The sequence below is a fragment of the Panthera pardus genome, unplaced genomic scaffold, assembly GCF_024362965.1.
Source record: "Panthera pardus isolate Hobbes unplaced genomic scaffold, ASM2436296v1 HiC_scaffold_23, whole genome shotgun sequence".
Classification (NCBI taxonomy): domain Eukaryota; kingdom Metazoa; phylum Chordata; class Mammalia; order Carnivora; family Felidae; genus Panthera; species Panthera pardus.
The window spans coordinates 7155187-7173672 of NW_026526799.1; positions in this window are offsets into that span (position 1 = coordinate 7155187).

Consider the following 18486-nt stretch of genomic DNA (forward strand, 5'->3'; position numbering starts at 1 on the left):
GCCTTGCTGGTACCCGGAGATGGTGGTGTAGACACCTTGAAAGGCACAGACGCTATCCTGAATGAGTCCTACCCTCTTAGTAAGTCTCTCAAAGGTTTCATCTGGGGCGTGCTTTTGGGTGATAGCTGGTGTGTGTCAGGCCAGTGCCTAGTTGGTCTCCTCCTAAGAGGGCAGACTAGTTACTTCATCCTTATCTTCCTGTGCCCCATAGCTTCATCCCAGTACCCTTGCTAGCCGAAGCCTGGCTTCCTACAGGGATGTCAAGACTAACATTTTTGGGTAGAAAAACACTTCCCAGTGCTGTTCATGCCTGCGTTAGTTTCTATTACATGCTTGTATTACAGCTCTGGCTCCTGTAATACATTAGCACACCTGGTGGCTTAAAAAAAATCACAGTTGTATCATCTTATGGTTCTGGAGGTCACAGGTCTGAATTGGATCTCAATGAATTGAAATCAAGGTATTGTCAAGGTCACATTCCTTCTGGAGGCTCTGGGGAGAATCTGTTTCTTTGCCTAGAGGCACCTAAATTCCTTGGCCTGTGGTCTCTTCCTCTGTCTTCAGAGCAAGCAATGGCCAGTCGAGCCTTTCTTACTGTGCCATGCGCATCTCTGATTCTGACTCTTCTGTCCTTCTCTTCCCCATTTAAGGACACTTGTGATTATACTGAGCCTACCAGGATAATCCGGGGAAATCTCCCCATCTCAAGGTCCTTAACTCATCACATCTACAAAATCCCTTTTGCTATGTAAAGTAACATATTCACAGGTTCCAGGGAGTAGGATGTGGGTGCCATTTGGGGGCTGTTATTCTGCCTATGATGATACTGTCACCCTAAGGGTAATTGTATTAGTTATCTATTGCTTCTTAACAAATTACCTCTAAATTTCATGGTTGAAACAAGAAACATTTGCTGTTTCACAGTTTCTGTTGGTAAGAAATTCAGTTACTCCTGGTGTGGGGTCTCTCACAGGGCTATAATTAAGGTCAACTGGAGCTGTAGTCATCTCAAGGCTTGATGGGGGGAGTGGGTGAGTTGCTTTCTGAGGGCAGCTGAATTCCTTCCTAGTGAGGGAGTGTGAGAACAAAAGAGGGCCCCCAGAATGGAAGCCCCCATCTTTTTATAACCCAATACTGGAAATGACATCCCATCACTTCTGCCATGTTCTCTTTGTTAGAAATGAATGAATAAATCCACTCATGGAGAGGGGGGTTGCAAAGGGTGTGACTATTGGGAATGGGGCGGTGGAGGGAGGGAATCAAATTTGGGGGCCATTTTAGAGAGTGCTTACTTCAGCAATCACACACACCACTTCCCCACCGAAGGACCAATCTCTAATGATCAGAGATTAGGCTTCTAAGATTTCAGGCAGAAGAAATCAGCCTTTAGAGACCCCACCCCACTGCATTGGAGAGTGAGATAGTAGAGGTGTGGGTGAGTAGCCAGATGGCTGTAAAACTTCTTCCACCGGGTCAGTGGTTCTCCAATCTAGGAGGGCTATTACAGTTATAGGGAAGGTAAGATAAAGTGCCATGGCCTGTGACCCAAACCTGTAGATCTTTATTTAGTTGGACTGAGGTAGAACCCATGAATATGCAATTTTTTAGAACTTCTGAAATAGTTCTGATTTGCATCCAAGTTTGAGAAACTTTGATCTAAAGAGTTTACTGATGTCTAAAAGAGGGAGTTTGAGACACCATGGAATTCTTTGAAGTCTGGATCTTCCAAATGATGAAAACAAGGATGATGACAGTAACAATAATAAGAATGAATGTTTATGTGAATACTTCATTCTTGGAGGCCACTGTGCTAAGTTACTTGTCTTCTGAGCCTCAGTTTCCTCATCACAAAATGAACAAAACAGCATCAGTTCAACAGAGAGCCTGTGAAGTCTAGATGATTTAAGTAAGTAAAATGTCCAGGGCGGTGCCTGACACCTGGTAAATGCTCGATTTACACCAGACCCTTCCTGTCTGGCCACTCCTGGATGGCCATCCTGCTACCCTAGTATGTTAGAACTGCTGGATAAGGCTGAGTGAACCCAGAGCACCTATAAAGGACATTATAAGGGACTACAGGTCCGACAGGCTGCCTGGGAGGTCATTATGCAGGCCTGGGCCGGGGTGAGGCTGGCTATGCGGTGTACCAAGGTCCTCCATTAAAAGTCTTGGGCTAGCAGCCTAAGCCAAGAGCAGTTACTCTGGGATATTTTTAACTCCAAGTATAGAGCTGTATCTATTTCTCTTCTTAGAAGAATAATCCATGCTGGATGCAGCTGTATATCTAAGACCCTAGTCCACTTTTGTCACCGGTGACTGAGCTCCACTGACCGTTATCCCCCAGCCATCCTTGACCTGGTAGTCTTCTCCAGAGTTGTCTGGTGGTCTGGTCTGGGGCTCAGGTGAATGTTATTCTTTGTGGGTGGGACTTTTGGCCTTCCCTGCTTAAGTCATTACTTGGTTCTTCCCATATGCCTATACTTATCTCCTCTCATAGCTCTAGATAGGAAAGGGCTGGTGACCTAAGCCATCTTCTCTGTCATTAATAGAGAAACTGAGGCATATCCTTGTCAGCTTACTGTTGGCATGAGCTTTGACTATAATTGGGAGGTTCCAAATCTCTTGGAAATTTCAACCCAGAAAAGGTAGTCATGAACTGACTTGTTTCATGTGTTCTTTTTCACCAGAAGCCAAGATCCTAGGGACTGATGACAAGGATAAAGACGTCCTGTAGTTCTAGTTCCAAAGGGACAAAGTTCAAGATTCAAAACAGTTTTGCAATATTGGACTTAAGATCAGCAAGAACACCCTCTAAATTCTGGGTTTGCTCCTATCTTGCTGTGTTACTTAAGGCAAGTTAGTTCACTTAACCTAACTCAGCCTTGGTTTTCTTATCTGTGACATGGGTGTATCGGTCAGTGTAGGCTCATGCTGCAGTAACAAATAATTCCAAATCTCAATTGCTTAACATAGCAAAGATTTTTTTCTCTTTTCTTTTCTTTCTTTCTTTCTTTCTTTCTTTTTCTTTCTTTCTTTCTTTCTTTCTTTCTTTCTTTCTTTCTAGAATTTATTGTCAAATTGGCTAACATACAGTAGATACAGTGTGCTCTTGGTTTTGGGGTAGATTCCTGTGATTCATCACTTACATACAACAGCCAGTGCTCATCCCAACAAGTGCCCTCCTCAGTGCCCATCACCGATTTTCCCCTCTCCCCTGCCCCCCCATCAACCCTCAGTTTGTTCTCTGTATTTAAGAGTCTCTTATGGTTTGCCTTCCCCCTTCTGTTTGTAACTATTTTTTCCCCTTCCCTTCCCCCATGGTCTTCTGTTAAGTTTCTAAAGTTCCACATATGAATGAAAATATATGATATCTGTCTTTCTCTGACTTATTTCACTTAGCATAATACCCTCCAGTTCCATCCATGTTGCTGCAAATGGCAGGATTTCATTCTTTCTCTTTGCCAAGTAGTATTCCATTGTATATATAAACCACATCTTCTTTATCCATTCATCAGTTGATGGACATTTAGTCTCTTTCCATAATTTGGCTATCGTTGAAAGCACTGCTGTAAACATTGGGGTACACATGCCCCTATGAATCAGCACTCCTGTATTCTTTGGATAAATTCCTAGCAGTGCTATTGCTGGGTCATAGGGTAATTCTATTCTTAATATTTTGAGGAACCTCCACACTGTTTTCCAGAGTGGCTGCACCGGTTTGCATTCCCGCCAACAGTGCAAGAGGGTTACCGTTTCTCCACATCCTTGCCAACATCTGTTGTTTCCTGAGTTGTTAATTTTAGCCACTCTGACAGGTGTGAGGTGGTATCTCAATGTGGTTTTGATTTGTATTTCCCTGATGATGAGTGACATTGAGCAACAAAGATTTATTTCTTATTCACTTTTCATGTCCATCTTGGACTTATGTATGGCTTTGCTACATGTTGCCTTCATTCTAGGACTCAGATTGATAAAAAAATTTATCATCAGAAATGTTTCCAATTTTTGTGACACTTGGACAAAGAGAACGGGGGCAAATAATGGCACAGTGGTTCACACCACTTCCATCTGGAGGTAACGCAAGTCATTTCTGTTCCTGTTTCATTGATCAGAGCAAGTCACATGGCCACCTCTAACTCCAAGGATGCAGAGAAGTACAGTCTTAACATGTGCCCAGAAAGGGGGAGATATGGAAGCATTTGGTGAACAGCACCACTGGCTCCTACAAGAGCATTGTAATAGCAACTTCCCCGTAGGGTTACTGTAGGGATTAAAGGGGGTAATGGATATAAAGTCACTTTGCAAATAACAGACACAAGTGAGATGTTGTTCAGGTAACATTTGTGTGCTACTGCGTGCCGTGTGCTATGCTGGATGTTTTGTCAGAGCGGCACACCCCCAGACAGAGTTCTGGAAGGGAGTGGCCTACCTGGATTTACTCCCTCTTGGCACGCTCAGGTATGCATGTGGAACAAGAGCTCTTCTTCCACTGGGGACTTTTGGATACTGTCCAAACTATTTCCTGGGAAGGGCTTACTCTTGTGACGGTTGACCGGGGATCCCCATACGCAGGTCCCGATGTTGGCCTCTGCATCTTCCTCACTAAGGAGCAGGTAAGGCTTAGCAGATTCGAGACTGGCAGTGGGTTTTGGTCTGAGTGCCCCTCTGTATTCTTGTCCTTATGGTCTGCTCTGTGCTGGGATGCCTGCTCGTTAGGCCCTAGGAGTGGGAGGTCTTTGGTCATCTAATCTGTGGAGGGTCCTGTGATGTTACAGTTCCCTGCCCCATCAGTGGCTTCTCTGGCAGGAATTAAAAAGTCCTTTGGGATCAGCAATGTTTTGTTGACTATACTCCTGGGCTCTCTGACTGGAATTTGGGGTTTTAAGCACCTCCTTTCTTTTGATGTGAAGAGTCTCTGCTTGAAACTCGAACAAAAAAGAGATCCCCGTGTCCTTAACGTTCTGTGTGGGCCAGTAGGCACACCCCTGGCAGTGGTAGCTCAGAACTTAGTCACCGGGTGCTGAGAACTTAGTCACCGGGTGCTGAGAACTTAGTCACTGGGCACTCAATACACACTTGTAAACAGTCTCTCATTATCACTTCACAGGATAATTCTACTGATAATCCTGTGAAACAGGTAACATTCTCATCCCATTTTACAAATGAGGAAAGTGAGGCTCAAGTAGCATATCGATCTTGCCCAAGTTTTACAGGTGGCAAGTGCCCTGGATTTAAATACAGGTCCTCAGAAACACAGCCCACCCACTGCCTTTCACTCTACAGCTCTCTGTCATTTGCTGTATTTGCCTTTTTTTTTTTTTAAATGGTAGAACGTCCTGACTACCAGAGTTTTAGTGCTAGAGGGGATTTTAGAGGTCATCTGGCCTAAATTCTTTACATTGTGGGGGAGGAAACTTGAGGACCACAGATGGTTGCTTGATGGCTCACACTGAACTGTTCATCTCACTCCTTTGCTTTTTCTATCGTATTCTAACCATGATGATAGTTTTGGGGGTTTTATTTCTGTTCATTCCCTCCCCTTTTCCTCCAACATCTCATCCTCATTTTGTTTTGTTTTATTTTTTCAATTTTTTTAATGTTTATTTTATTTTTGAAGGAGGGTGAGTGGGGGGGGGGGAAGCTTCAGAGAGAGAGGGAGACACAGAATCTGAAGCAGGCTTCAGGCTCTGAGCTGTCAGCACAGAGCCCGACGCAGGGCTCGAACCCACACACCGTGAGATCACGACCTGAGCCGAAGTCGGACGCTCAACCGACTGAGCCACCCAGGCGCCCCTCTCATCCTCATTTTGTAACATCACCTCCTAGAAGCCTCCCCTGATCATCCTTCCTCTCCTGGGTTTGGTTTGGTCCCTACTCAATGCAATGCAATGGCCCCTATAGCCTTCCAGATTGAAGCATATATATACCCACTGTGTTAGAACAGCCAGTTTCCTGATGGATAACAGTGGACCTCCCCCTCCGCCTATCACCTCAAGGGCAGAAATTATGTTTGTTTTGCTCGCCACTCTGTACTTGGGGCTGGCAATTAGCTGGTGCTCAGAAAACATTCATGGAAGGAAGGAGGGAGGGAGGGAGGGAGGGAGGGAGGGAGGGAGGGAGGGAAAAAGAAAAGAGGGGAAGAAGGACAGAAGGAACCCAAGTGTGGGCTTTCTCTTGCAGGGTGGGGTGTGCCTCCTGAGGGGCTCACCCTTGCCAGGGTCTCCCAACGATCAGGGAGCAGGAGAGCCCCTCTGCTGCTTTTGTAGGCCTGGGGGCAGGCCTCTTCTCACCTGCAGCCCCCGGAAGAAGGAAGGAGCGAGGGGGAGAGAGCAGAGGAGGGTGTACGGCTCCAAGACAGGGGAAGGGCACTTAAAAATGTCACTTAGAATCCCTGAAAGAATAAGCTGTAAAAACAACCACACACTCTCTGCTGGGTGACGCAAGTCAAAGAGAAATGCAATGCAATTAGTCACTGGTTCTGAGTAGGAGGCGGGGAGGGGGCAGGGAGGCAGAAGGGAGAATGGTGATGGGCTGGGGGGCGGCAGCAGCCTCCCTCACACACTCTGCATCATCTGCTCAGAGACAGCCTGCAGAGCCCTGGGGAGATGTTCCTTTTTCCTTTCATACACCTGTGCTGGCCGGGCCCCCCCTCGCTTCTCCTCTTTCTCTCCCACGAGGTGGCATCTTCCCCTTTGCCAACACAGTCTTAGGTCTTGAATTAGGGAGAGAAGCTCAGAGTCTGAAAGAGGAGGAGAAGGCTTGGATACAGGACTTGAAAGGGGGGAAGTCTTTGGCCCTGGGCCCACAGTTGGAAGAAGCCCACCCTCAGTTTTCCCATCTGATAAGAGTACCCATGGGCTGCAACGGATTACCCTAAACTTCGTGGGTGAAAACAATACAAGTTTCTCATTCTACATTTTTAGAGGTCAGAAGTCCAAAACAGGTCTTACTAGATTAAAATTCAGGTGTCGGCAGGGCTGGGCTCCCATCTGAAGGCTCCAGGGCAGAATCTGTTTCTTTGCCTTTTCCTTACCCCCATCCCTTGTCTTGTGGCCCCTTCTGTCCTCAAAGTCGGCAATAGCCAGTTGAGTCTCTCACGTGACATCACTCTGACACTCATTCTTCTCCCTCTGCCCCATTTGAGGACCCTCATGACTACATTGGGGCACCCAGATAATTTCTTTATTTCAAGGTCAGCTAATTAGCAGCCCTCATTCCATATGCACCCTTAATTCCTCCTTGCATGTAACGGAGCATACAGAGATTCTGGGGATCAGGAATCTCTTTGGGGGCCATTATTCTGCCTGCCCACTGCCTCAGAATGTCATGAACATTGAATGCGACAGTCCGTGTAGCCTGGGCCTGTGCTGACTTGTGATAAGAGTTAAGCAAATTACAGCTGCTTTGCCATTATTATTGTTATTATTATTATGTGGTCACTTTTCCCCCCATTCTCTTCTTTGCTCTGCGAAAGGGAAACAGTGAGGACCTGAGGGGGGCCCTCTGTGAGGACCAGCAGGTGTGCTGGGGGATGAAAACTCAAGAGCTCCTGAGTGCCTTGTCTCTGGCTTCCTGGCTCACCCCACCCCCGCTCCCGCCCCCTGCTCCGCACTTTCCCACAGGAGCTGCCCTGCTCCTCAGGTCCTCATGTGCAGGAGCCCAGGGGCCATCTCTGCTCCTAGACACTGAGCACATCCGAGAGGAGGAGAAGCCCAGCTCTGTGTGTCACCCCAGCCCTGCTGAGCTCCATCCATGGGTCCTGGTTGGGGAGGTGCTCCTGGACGTGCAGAGCATTTGGAGGACACACGTCTCTGGGAAGCTTGTAGTTTCCTTGGGCTTTTCTTGAGCGGGTGGGGCTCTTCCCTCTTTCAGTTGAGTGGTTCTGAGTCTTTAAGAAGGGTGATGGCATTTGGAAAGGGCCCTGTGCAAGAGGACTCCCCCAACAAAAAGAGGTTGTGTAGGTTGTGTCACTGGATGTGGGCTCTAGAAGGAGGTCACCTGAGAGCACTTCCCTTGCACAGAGATGCCACGCACAGAGAGGTTCCCAAACGGGGAGGACAGGGCTCACAGAATCTCTATAGGTTCCTACAACTTGGAAGCAAAAACAAACAAAACCCCAAAGGATGCTTAATATTACTAATCATGCACATCAAACCAGAATGAGATATTGCCTCATACCTGTTAGGGTAGCTGTTATCAAAAACAAGACAAAACAAAACAAAACCGAAAGATAAGTGTTGGCGAGGATGTGGAGAAATTGGAACCCTTGCACATTGTTGGTGGGAAGGCAAAATGGTGCAACTGCTACGAAAAACAGAATGGAAGTTCCTAAAAACATTAAAAATAGAAATGCCATTTGATATAGCAATCCCACTTCTGGGTATATATCCAAAAGAATTGAAATCAAGATCTCAGAGAGCTATCTGCACTCTCATGATCATTGCAGCGCTGTTCAAGTTCAAGTCGATCCAAGTTGTGGAAACAACCTAAGTGTCCCCTGATGGATGAATGGATAAAAGGTGTGTGTGTGTGTGTGTGTGTGTGCGCGCGTGTGTATGCACACATGTGCATGTGTGTGATAGAGTATTATTAAACCTTAAAAGAGAAGGAAATCTAACCATATGTCACACCATGGAGGTACCTGGAGGATATGCTGAGTGAAACAAGCTGGACACAGGAGGACAAATACTACATAATCTCACTTATATGAGGAATCTAAATAGTCAAGCTCATAGAAACCAAGAATAGAAGGGTGGTTGCCAGGGGTGAGGGGAGGGAGAAGTGAGGAGTCACTGTTTAGTGGATATGAGTGTTAGTTACATAAGACAAATAAGTTCTAGAGATTTGCTGTAGAACATCGTGCCTATAGTTAACAATACTGCACTGTGCAGTTAAAATTTTGTTAAGGATAGGTCTCATGCCATAATATTTAAATGTTCTTACTGCAATAATTAACAAAAGGAAGGGAGGGAGGGAGGGAAGGAGGGAAGGAAGGAAGGAAGGAAGGAAGGAAGGAAAAGGGGAGGGGAGGAGAGGAGAGGAGAGGTGAGGAGAGGAGGGGAGGGGAGGGGAGCCAGGAAGCCCTAGAAGGGCATCCATGACAGACTGCAACAGTACAAGTCAAGTGAAAGCTTCTGTGACCTTTATTTCCCTTCCTTCCGCACAACTCGCCCCCATTCCTACATGTGGTGCAAGCAGTTGAGTGAATGGGGGTAGAGACTGAACAAGAAGGATGGAGAAACCCAAGATGTCTTCTTTCCCACTGTGGCCTCCGGCCACTGGGAAGGGAGCCACTTAGATCAGATGAGAGCGAAGATTTTCTATTAGATTCCTCCACACTTTTACTACATTTAAGAACTGTTAAAACCTGGAAAAAAAACCCAGAAAATATATGTGAACTGCTCAATATATCAGGGACAGAGAAAGGAGAGTAGACAGTAGAAAGGAGAAAAAGATCAAGCAAAGCTGTTTGTGTTTATAAACCACCAGATGAGGCTAGTCCGAGGAGCCGGTTACAATCATCGTGCCCTTCAGGGTCATACCCAGGGTGCATCTTTCTCTCATTCAATTATCGCCACAACCCTGTGAGGGGAACGGTGGTTTTACTGTTTCACATTTGACATAACAGGCTGCCGCTTACGTGACATGCCAAGGTCACACATCTGGCGAGGAGCTGACATTTGCTCTCTGGGTCTGGCGCCACATCTCGGCATGAACCACAGATATAATACGGGAGCGGGTAAGCCCGTGGTGTCACGTGACAGCCGACTTCCCTTTTCTGACCTCCATGGCCCCCTTTCTTTGTCATTTCCCAGCGTTCAGAGGGGATGGAGGAGAGGGTCTCTGGGAAGTATGCTGAGCTTGTCATAAGAAAGAGAGGAACCAAGAGGTCTTCTCTGCCCTCTGCCATGTGCTGGCTGGCCTGTCTGCCAGGTGACTGAATGGGCAGGTTCCTCGGAGGCACCCTGTGGTGACATCAGGGAGCTTCCGGGGGAACCGTGGTTATAGGTGGACGTGTCAGCCCCTGTTGTGGGAGAGGCATTGTGTAGAACAGAGGCAGGGTTGCTGCTCTGGGCACTGGGGGACCTGTGGGTCCTCTTCCCTGTCCCGCACAGCTGGCCAGGTGCCTGTGGGCAAGCTGAATCTCAGTGTCTCCATCCAGAGCTGGAAATCCTAATATCTGCTCTGTCTACCTCCCAGAAGTGATTGTCTGAGAAAATCTTCTGTGAGCTCTGTGGCAGAGTCACAGCCTAGGATGGAAGGTGGGTCAGTATCTGAGGTGGACATTGTCCTGGTTTGTCTACCACCTATCCAGACACGTTTTTATTTGGGAAATCCGTGCATCGAGAGGAACTTGGTGAGAGGCAGGAACCAACCTGTCACTGTGGGAGGCAGAGAGTGCCACTGTGGAATCTCCTCTCCTGAAATCCACCCTCATCGTAGACACACACACACACACACACACACACACACACACACACAGCTTCTTTTTTTTTAACTTCTTTTTTTAACATTTATTCAATTTTGAGAGACAGAGCGTGAGTGGGGGAGGGGTAGAGAGAGAGAGGGAGACACAGAATCTGAAGCAGGCTCCACGCTCTGAGCTCTCAGCACAGAGCCCAACACGGGGCTCGAACCCACAGGCTGCGAGATCATGACCTGAGCCGAAGTTGGACGCTCACCCGACTGAGCCACCCAGGCACCCCCCACACACAGCTTCTATTGGGGGTTCCTGGGGGATGCTGCTGGAGTTGCGAACATGGACAGAGTGGTGACATAGGAGTATTGGAATCAGTCACCGGGGCCGGGCAGCTGAGGAGAGCCCAGCATCACTTGTCGTCTGTGGGTGCTGGGGTGACGGATGGGTGCTCCATCAGCATGGTCCCAATCAGCTTTTCACGTGGGTGGACTTACAGGAACTCATGGCTGCCAGGCCCCTAGTGATTTGAGCCAAGTTCTCGAGGATTCATATTAGTTCTTCTGATCTCCTCCAGCACATTCCTTTCCTGTGTAAGATATGCTAATCAGAGCTGGCTTTTATTATCTGCATCAAAGGACCTGAAGGGTACAGCTCCCGTCCATAGAACTTCAGGGACAGTCACACTCTGACCACCATCCCCACCCCCAAATCCCTCCCGAAGAGTTCCCAGGGTCCCCTGGGACTGTGGTCCGGGACCCAGTCTACCCTGCCACTTCTCCTCCCTGCATCCCCGAAGGCTCTGCTGCTTGCATGGGTACGTCTGGTGTCTGTCCCTGTACAGCACACACACAGCCTCCTGGTCCTCCGTGGACTTCTCTTTCTGCATCACACACTGGCAAAGGCCTCCAGCACAGAGGCTATGAGGTCAAGCTCAGGTTTCAACAGGCCTGACTGGGAATCCTAGTTCTGCCACCTACTAACTCACATGGGTGAGCTTGTTAACCGCCCTGGGCCTCAGTTTCCTCTTCCTCCCCTATTTCTCCCCACCCCAAGACCTCACTGTCCCCATGCTGCCTCCCGATTTACCTCACCACGAGACTTGGAGTCCCACTGAAGGCAGGTATGTTCCTGGGACCATTTTCAGCTGACTGCTGGCTTGGGGCGTAACAACTTATTTATCACAGGGCTTCTTCATAGACGGATTTATTTCCTGAGCTCACAATCCAGGGTCAGATGCTTGTGAGAGACTTTGGAACAGGCAAACCCACAATCAAAAATAGAGGACAACCAAAGGCGGGGTTTCAACATGGGGTGGGGAGTGCGCGGAGAGCAAGGAAAGAAAAAACTTAAATACCTTTTTGAGTGGCTATGAGGTGCACGGGGCGAGTTCACCTCCCATCCCTCACTGAGTCTTCATAGCCCCCCTACAAGTAATTTCCACACTTTCATGGGGAAGAAATAGATCCAGAGAAGCCACAGAAGCCACAGAAGCCACAGAACAAGCAGATGCCATAGCCAGGAATCAAAACCAGGTCTGTCTGCCTCCAAAACTCATGAGGACCTTTTGATCACAACTTATTTAAGTTTCTAGAGAAGAATTTTACATGGTTTGGAAAAATCCATTATAAGGAGGAAGAATTTGTCACTTCGTTTCTTCTTCTCCTCCCTCAGAAACCCATTCCCTTTGAAACCAATGTCCATTTTTAATTTCCCTGTTCTCTTCCTCCTTCTTGCCCTTTGCTTTCTCTTTTCACCCTTACTGCTGTCTAAGGTTATCAAATATCCTGAGTTGAATATCACACTGAATCCAGTAGCCCAGTAGGCATTTTTCTGGGCAAGAGGCTGGTGTCAGCTGTGGGTATGAAGCCAAGGCTGGCTGATGGGGTGAGCAGGATGGGGATAGGCTGGGGACATAGCACAGGATGTGTGCCGTCTGCTTCTCGCTGTAGGACTGGCATCCTGGAGAGACACAGGTGGAACTTCCCTCTCTGGTTGCCTGGTTCCTCTGACACTCCCTGAGCTGGGGACTGCCGGTTACATGGAGGCTCCAACAGGATCATGAATGGAGGGATGCCCGCCTGATAGTGTGCCAGCCATCAGGAAGCCTAGTGCTGTTCTTGGGCTGAAGTTATCCTGGTTCGGGCTGTGGGCAGTCGGGATGGGAAGTCTGGCACTGATTTGGCGCCCTGAGATTTCACCCATAGGCAAGAGATGCTACTCTCTAGTGTAGGAGGAAAGAAAAGTAACTAGGTTATTGATTCATTTATTTAACAAGTACTTATTGAGGACATAGTCCATACTAGATCCCTTTTTTTTAGGTGCTGGAGAGTGAATGAACATGGCAGGTAAGTTCATGACCTCAAGAAACTTCACTTCCAGTGGAAGAGAGAGACAATAAACAAGCCTCAGCTTCTGAGTGGGAAGAGGGTGGAGATAAAGGGTGCCACTGTTCAGATCTAAGACCTAAATCTCACTTCTCGCAGCTTCTTTAACCTGCTTCCTACCTGAGTGTTAATTTTCACCAATTGCAGACTGCCAGAAGCATCAAAAATTTGTGATGCAGATGATCAAAGATTTGGGACTTAAGCAAAACAAACACCTCTTCTCTTGCATTTCAAAAGTTGATGATACTGCTGTTCCCTTTGGGTTAACACCCATACAGCTCTGTGTCTTCAAAGAACATCCATAAGACCATACCCTGGGTGGATGGATGGTCTGTGGGCAAGTTTTAGGTAGTGACTTCTAGGTCAAGGTGTTCAAGGGCAGGCATTTTTCTTCCTTTTCCTCTCCTTTCTCTGTTTTTGAAATTGAAAATCATCTACTATCCACAGAGCATCCTGATGTGCGTGGGACTGTCCAGGAAGCACTGGGCATCGTGTGGGGCCTTGACATTCTTATTCAGAGAGTTAGCATTCTTCCATGAATGGGCTGGGTCCCAGTGGTAAACCTGCTGTGTTGCCTTCAGTCACGACCTGCACTGTTAAGAGCAGCAGCTTTAGGGCTAGAATTTATTCCAAAGTCTAGTTCTTCCATTTCCTAGCTATGTGAGCTTGGCTAAGGGAGGATTGTTGAGGAGAGAGTAGAGTCTAAAGTTTGAATCCTGGCTCTGACCCTCACTTTCCACGCAACCTTATGCAAGTAGCTTATCCTTGGGGCTTTGGTTACTACATCTGAAAAATGTAAGTAAATATTCCTACTTCGCAGAGGTGTTTCAAAGATTAAATGAAAAGACACATTTCAAGCGCAAAATCTGTGTATATTAGGTGGTCAAAAATGTAATTTTCTTTTAACCTTTCCTTTGGAATGAAATAAAACCTTCTGGGATAACTCCACCCCCCATCTCATAAATGGCACTGCCATTTACCCAAATGCCCAGGATAGGAGCTACCCTTGATTTTTTTAAAATAGCACTCCACCTTTTTCTGGCACACAATTCAATAGCAAGTTCCTTGGCTTGGCTCCTGAATGTCTCTTGAATCTGATTTCTCCCACCATCTCCACTGCTATTGTATTAGTTGTAGCCACAGTCATCTCTCCCTTATTGCTTTAAAAACACATCCTCCAAATTCTTTGATGCTTCTCCATTGAGAGGTGGTGGTGATGTTCCCTCCCCTTGAACTTGGATGGGCCTAGGACTATGGTGACCAATAGAGTATTGCAGAAGTGATGCTACATGACTTCTCAGGATGGATCATACCAGTCTTCTGTTTGGTCCTGTTTGGATTCTCCCTTCAGATGCTTCCTCTTGACTGAGCTGCCATGCTGTGAGGAAGCCCAAGAGAGGCACATGTAGGTGGCCCAGTTGACAATTCTGGCTAAGTCCCACTTTCATAGTTGCTAGTCTTTGAAATCATCCACACTCATCTGACTTTCCTGCTGAGGAGCCAGACCTCACAGAGCAGAAGTAAGCTTTCTTTACTGTACCCTTTCTGAATTCTTGATGCAGAGAATCCATGAGTATAATAAAATGATTATTGTTTTAATGCTACTTAAATTTGGTCTGTTACCCAGCAATAGATAATAGATCAGAGCAGTCCCCTTGACAACTACAGTGGCCTCCCAACTTATTTTCTTGCTCCCACTAATAGCAGCCACAGGCATGTTTTGGAAACATAGATAAGATACTATCATTCTGCAATGCAAAAACCTTCCAAACTTCTTATCTTGGTCTATTAGGCCCCACATGACCTGGCTTCTGCTCTTAGGTGCACACTAGACATGGGACACTGTCATGTTGTCACATGGAAACCAGGGGCTGGCCAAAGAATATAACACAGGACACAAAAAGCACCTCTTACAGCTCAGTTCCAGAGTCCCCACTTCAAGAGCTAAGGCAGCATCTTTTGTCTTATGTGAGTGTTTGACCCTGGGCCATAACCCCAAGCCCTCTGTGGGTGGTTATTACTTTTCCTGTACTTTTTTAGTTCTGACTTCTCTCTTGATTTCTGACACCATGGCATTTCTCCTTCTTTCAAGTACAGCTCTTGAATTTTCTACATATTTGTAGTTTGATGGGGGAATTGCATCAATTCAGCAGACCATGTTGCAAGAAATCTTAAAGCTCTCATTATTTGTACACAACATGATCATATACTTAAGAAATGGACTGGAAAGTAGTTGGAAATCAGAGCATTTTGGCAAGGTGGTCAGATATAAGATCTGCATACCCAATCAAATTTTTAGTAAAAATGGTGGGTTAAGCACACTCATCTAACTTGTACTGTCCTGAAATGCCACTAAAACTACCAGTAAAGAGTTCCTTTTTTGCCATAAATCTGCAAGGATTACAGTGAGAGTGGAGACAACATCACTTTGGAAGTTAGAAAGCAGATGGGAAAATGATAGCTTTTGTAACTAACATAACAAAGAAAAGTCCTAAGAACCAATCATTTACACTGCAGCATCCTCAAAGACTCAGGGATCAGTGGCACTGGAAACTTTTGAGACTGGAGGTAGAAGGGGGAATAAAGAGGGTTGGTGGAAAGCTGTTTAAAAAGCAGTTGGAATGACAGTTTTTGCTTAATGCGTACAGAATTTCTGTGATGAAAATTTTTGGAAATAGGTAGTGGCAGTTGTTGCACAACATTGTAAATATAAATAATGCCATTGAATTGTACACTTAAAAATGGTTAATGTGGCAAATTTTATGTTATATATGTTTTATCACAATAATAAAAGAAGTAGTCAGACCTTTACAGCCCCTCCCTTTCTTCTTGCTGCCGGGTAGGAAGTTCTCCCATCCTGGCCAAAGTACAAGTGGCTTATTTTATGGACAGGTAAAAGAGAGGGTCCAGACACAGTTGAACTCAGGGGTACATACTGAAAATAGGGGGACAAAAATAACTGAGCACAAACCAAATGCTAAGACTCCCAGCCTTCTCTCCTACACCTTGCCCTCCTTGAATCCCCAAACACAGGCCTTCAACTGCATAGCAGGAGATTGGAAAACTCTTCTCTGTGAAATTTGAGTAGCTCCAGAAGAAGCTGACATTGAAGGACTGATGTTGAGGTTCCCTAGCAAATGGCTCAGTCATATCATTTGACAGTGTTGTTCACAACCAGCAAGTTCCACCAATGGGCTCAGAGCTTCCAGTCAGTGCTTTAGGGCCCTACTCTTAAATATGGCCACCAGAGATCTGAGAAAAGATTCTGATATGAAAGACTGAAACTCCAACAAACTTATAGGGAGGCAACAGGGAGAAAACAGAAATTTTGAAGGGAGAAGAAAATGTCAATGAAAAAGGCTATCATAAATATCCTTAGAGACATAACAGATGACATTGCATCTATGAAACAAGAACATAATGCTCTCTGAAGAAAGAATATTCAAAGAACAAAATATGCTGTTATAAATGAAAATCATGGTAGCAGAAATGAAAAACTCAATGGAAGGGTTAGAAGATAAAGCTGAGCAGATCTCTCAGCTAGTATAACAAAAAGACAGAAAAATGCAAAGTAGAAGAGAAATAATATATACATCTACATGTAAATCAACCTAGGATATTCAATATCCAAATAATAGGAGTCAGAAGGATGAAACAAAGAAAATGGACAAGAGAAAATAATTGGTGAAATAATTCAAGAAAATTTCTCATTACTTAAGAAAATGAAAATAAACCATTACTAAAAGCTTTTCATCATGAAATTTTAGAGTACTATTGTATTAGTTTCCTATCACTCTGTAGTGAATTACCATGCACGTAAGTATCTCAAGTGAACGTACACTTATGTCACAGTCTCCAGGGGTTAGGGCATGGGTTAGACGGGTCCTCTGCTTAGGGGCTCCCAAGGCTGCAGTCTATGCCACATTCCAGTCTGGAGCTTGGAGTTCTCTTCCAAGCTCATGTGGTTGTTGACAGAAGTCAGTTCTTTGTGATCATAGGGCTGAGGTCCCTGCTTCCCTTCTGGCTGTCAGCTAGAGGTCACCCTCAGCTCCTGGAGATCCCTCAGTTCCTTGCCACACTGCCCTTTCACAAGCCCTCTCACAATATGGCAATTTACTTCTTCAGAGCCTATGGGAAAATCTCCCATTCCAGTCTAAGACAGAACCTTCTATGTATATAATACAATCACGAGTGATTAGCCCATCAACTTTGTCATAGAATGTCATCTAATCAAGGAAGTTACCATTCCATAATCTATTGGCTAGAAGTAAATCACAGGTTCTACTCACATTCAGATTCTATAAGGGTGTAAATCACTGGGTGGTCATCTTAGAATTCTGCCTACCACAACTGTTGATCAAACAAAGCTCTTACATACCCTCAAAATACAAAAACGCTAATTCAAAGGGATACATGCACCTCAATGTTTATGGCAGCATTATTAACCAAGATATGGAAGCAGCCCAAGTGTCTACTGATAGATGAATAGATTAGGAAGATGTGGTATATATACAAAATGGAATATTATTCAGCCATAAAAAGAATGAAATCCTGCCATTGGCAACAATGTGGATGGAGCTAGAGTATATAATCCTAAGCAAAAATAAGTCAGAGAAAGACAAATACCATATGATTTCACTCATATGTAGAATTTAAGAAACAAAACAAATGAGCAAAGAAAGATAAGAAAAGAAAAGAGAGAGAGAGAGAAACCAAGAAACAGACTCTTAACCATAGAGAACACACTGCTGGTTACCAGAGGGGAGGTGGGTGGATGGGGGAAATAGGTGATGGGGGTTAAGAAGGGCACCTGTAATGAGCACTGGGTGATGTGTGGAAGTGTTGAATCACTATATTGTACACCTGAAATTAATATAACACTGTGTTCTAACTATACTGAAAAACAAACAAACAAAGAAAAAAAACCAAAAGAAGCTCTTATAAATAAATAGGGTCACACAAACAATAGGAAGCAGAGTGATTCAGCCTTCTGAATAGCGATATTGGAGCTATTGCTGTCATAATTCTGAAGTGAAATGATTTCTTACCTACAGTTCTATACCCAGTCAAGCTATCCATTGAATGTGAAAGTAGGATACAGATATTATTGGAAATAAAAGGTCTCAAATATTTATCTCTTGCACACTTTTTCTTAGGAAACTATTGGAGACTATATAAATCAAGGGAGTAGCTAAAAAAGGGAAGATATCTGATCCAAGAAACAGGAAATAAGGAGAATCTCTAGCATAGTGGTGAAGGGACATCCTCCAAAGAGTAATCTGGCCACATTAGTGCCAGACAGAAGGCTCGGGAAGGGGAAATTCATCATGATGAAATTGATACAGTAGCTGAGGTGGGGGAATAGGATGAAAAATAAATTAGACAACTGGCAGGGAGTTTTCAGTTGAGCTAGGGATAAGAACACACAAAAAAATAATCAAACAGAATAAAATATAATTGTTAACTCCAGGGATATAACAAAATTATTCAGGAAAGGGAATAGAGCTAATTGGCTTAGCTCTGCCTAGCTATAGGTTCATTACAGTGTAAATACTGAACATTAACAGTGTGATGATATAATTATATAGTTTTGAAAGGATGGTGTTATGGGTTGAATTGTATTTCTCTGAAATATGTTGAAGTCCTAACTCCTACTATGCGTGAATGTGATCTTTTTTAGAC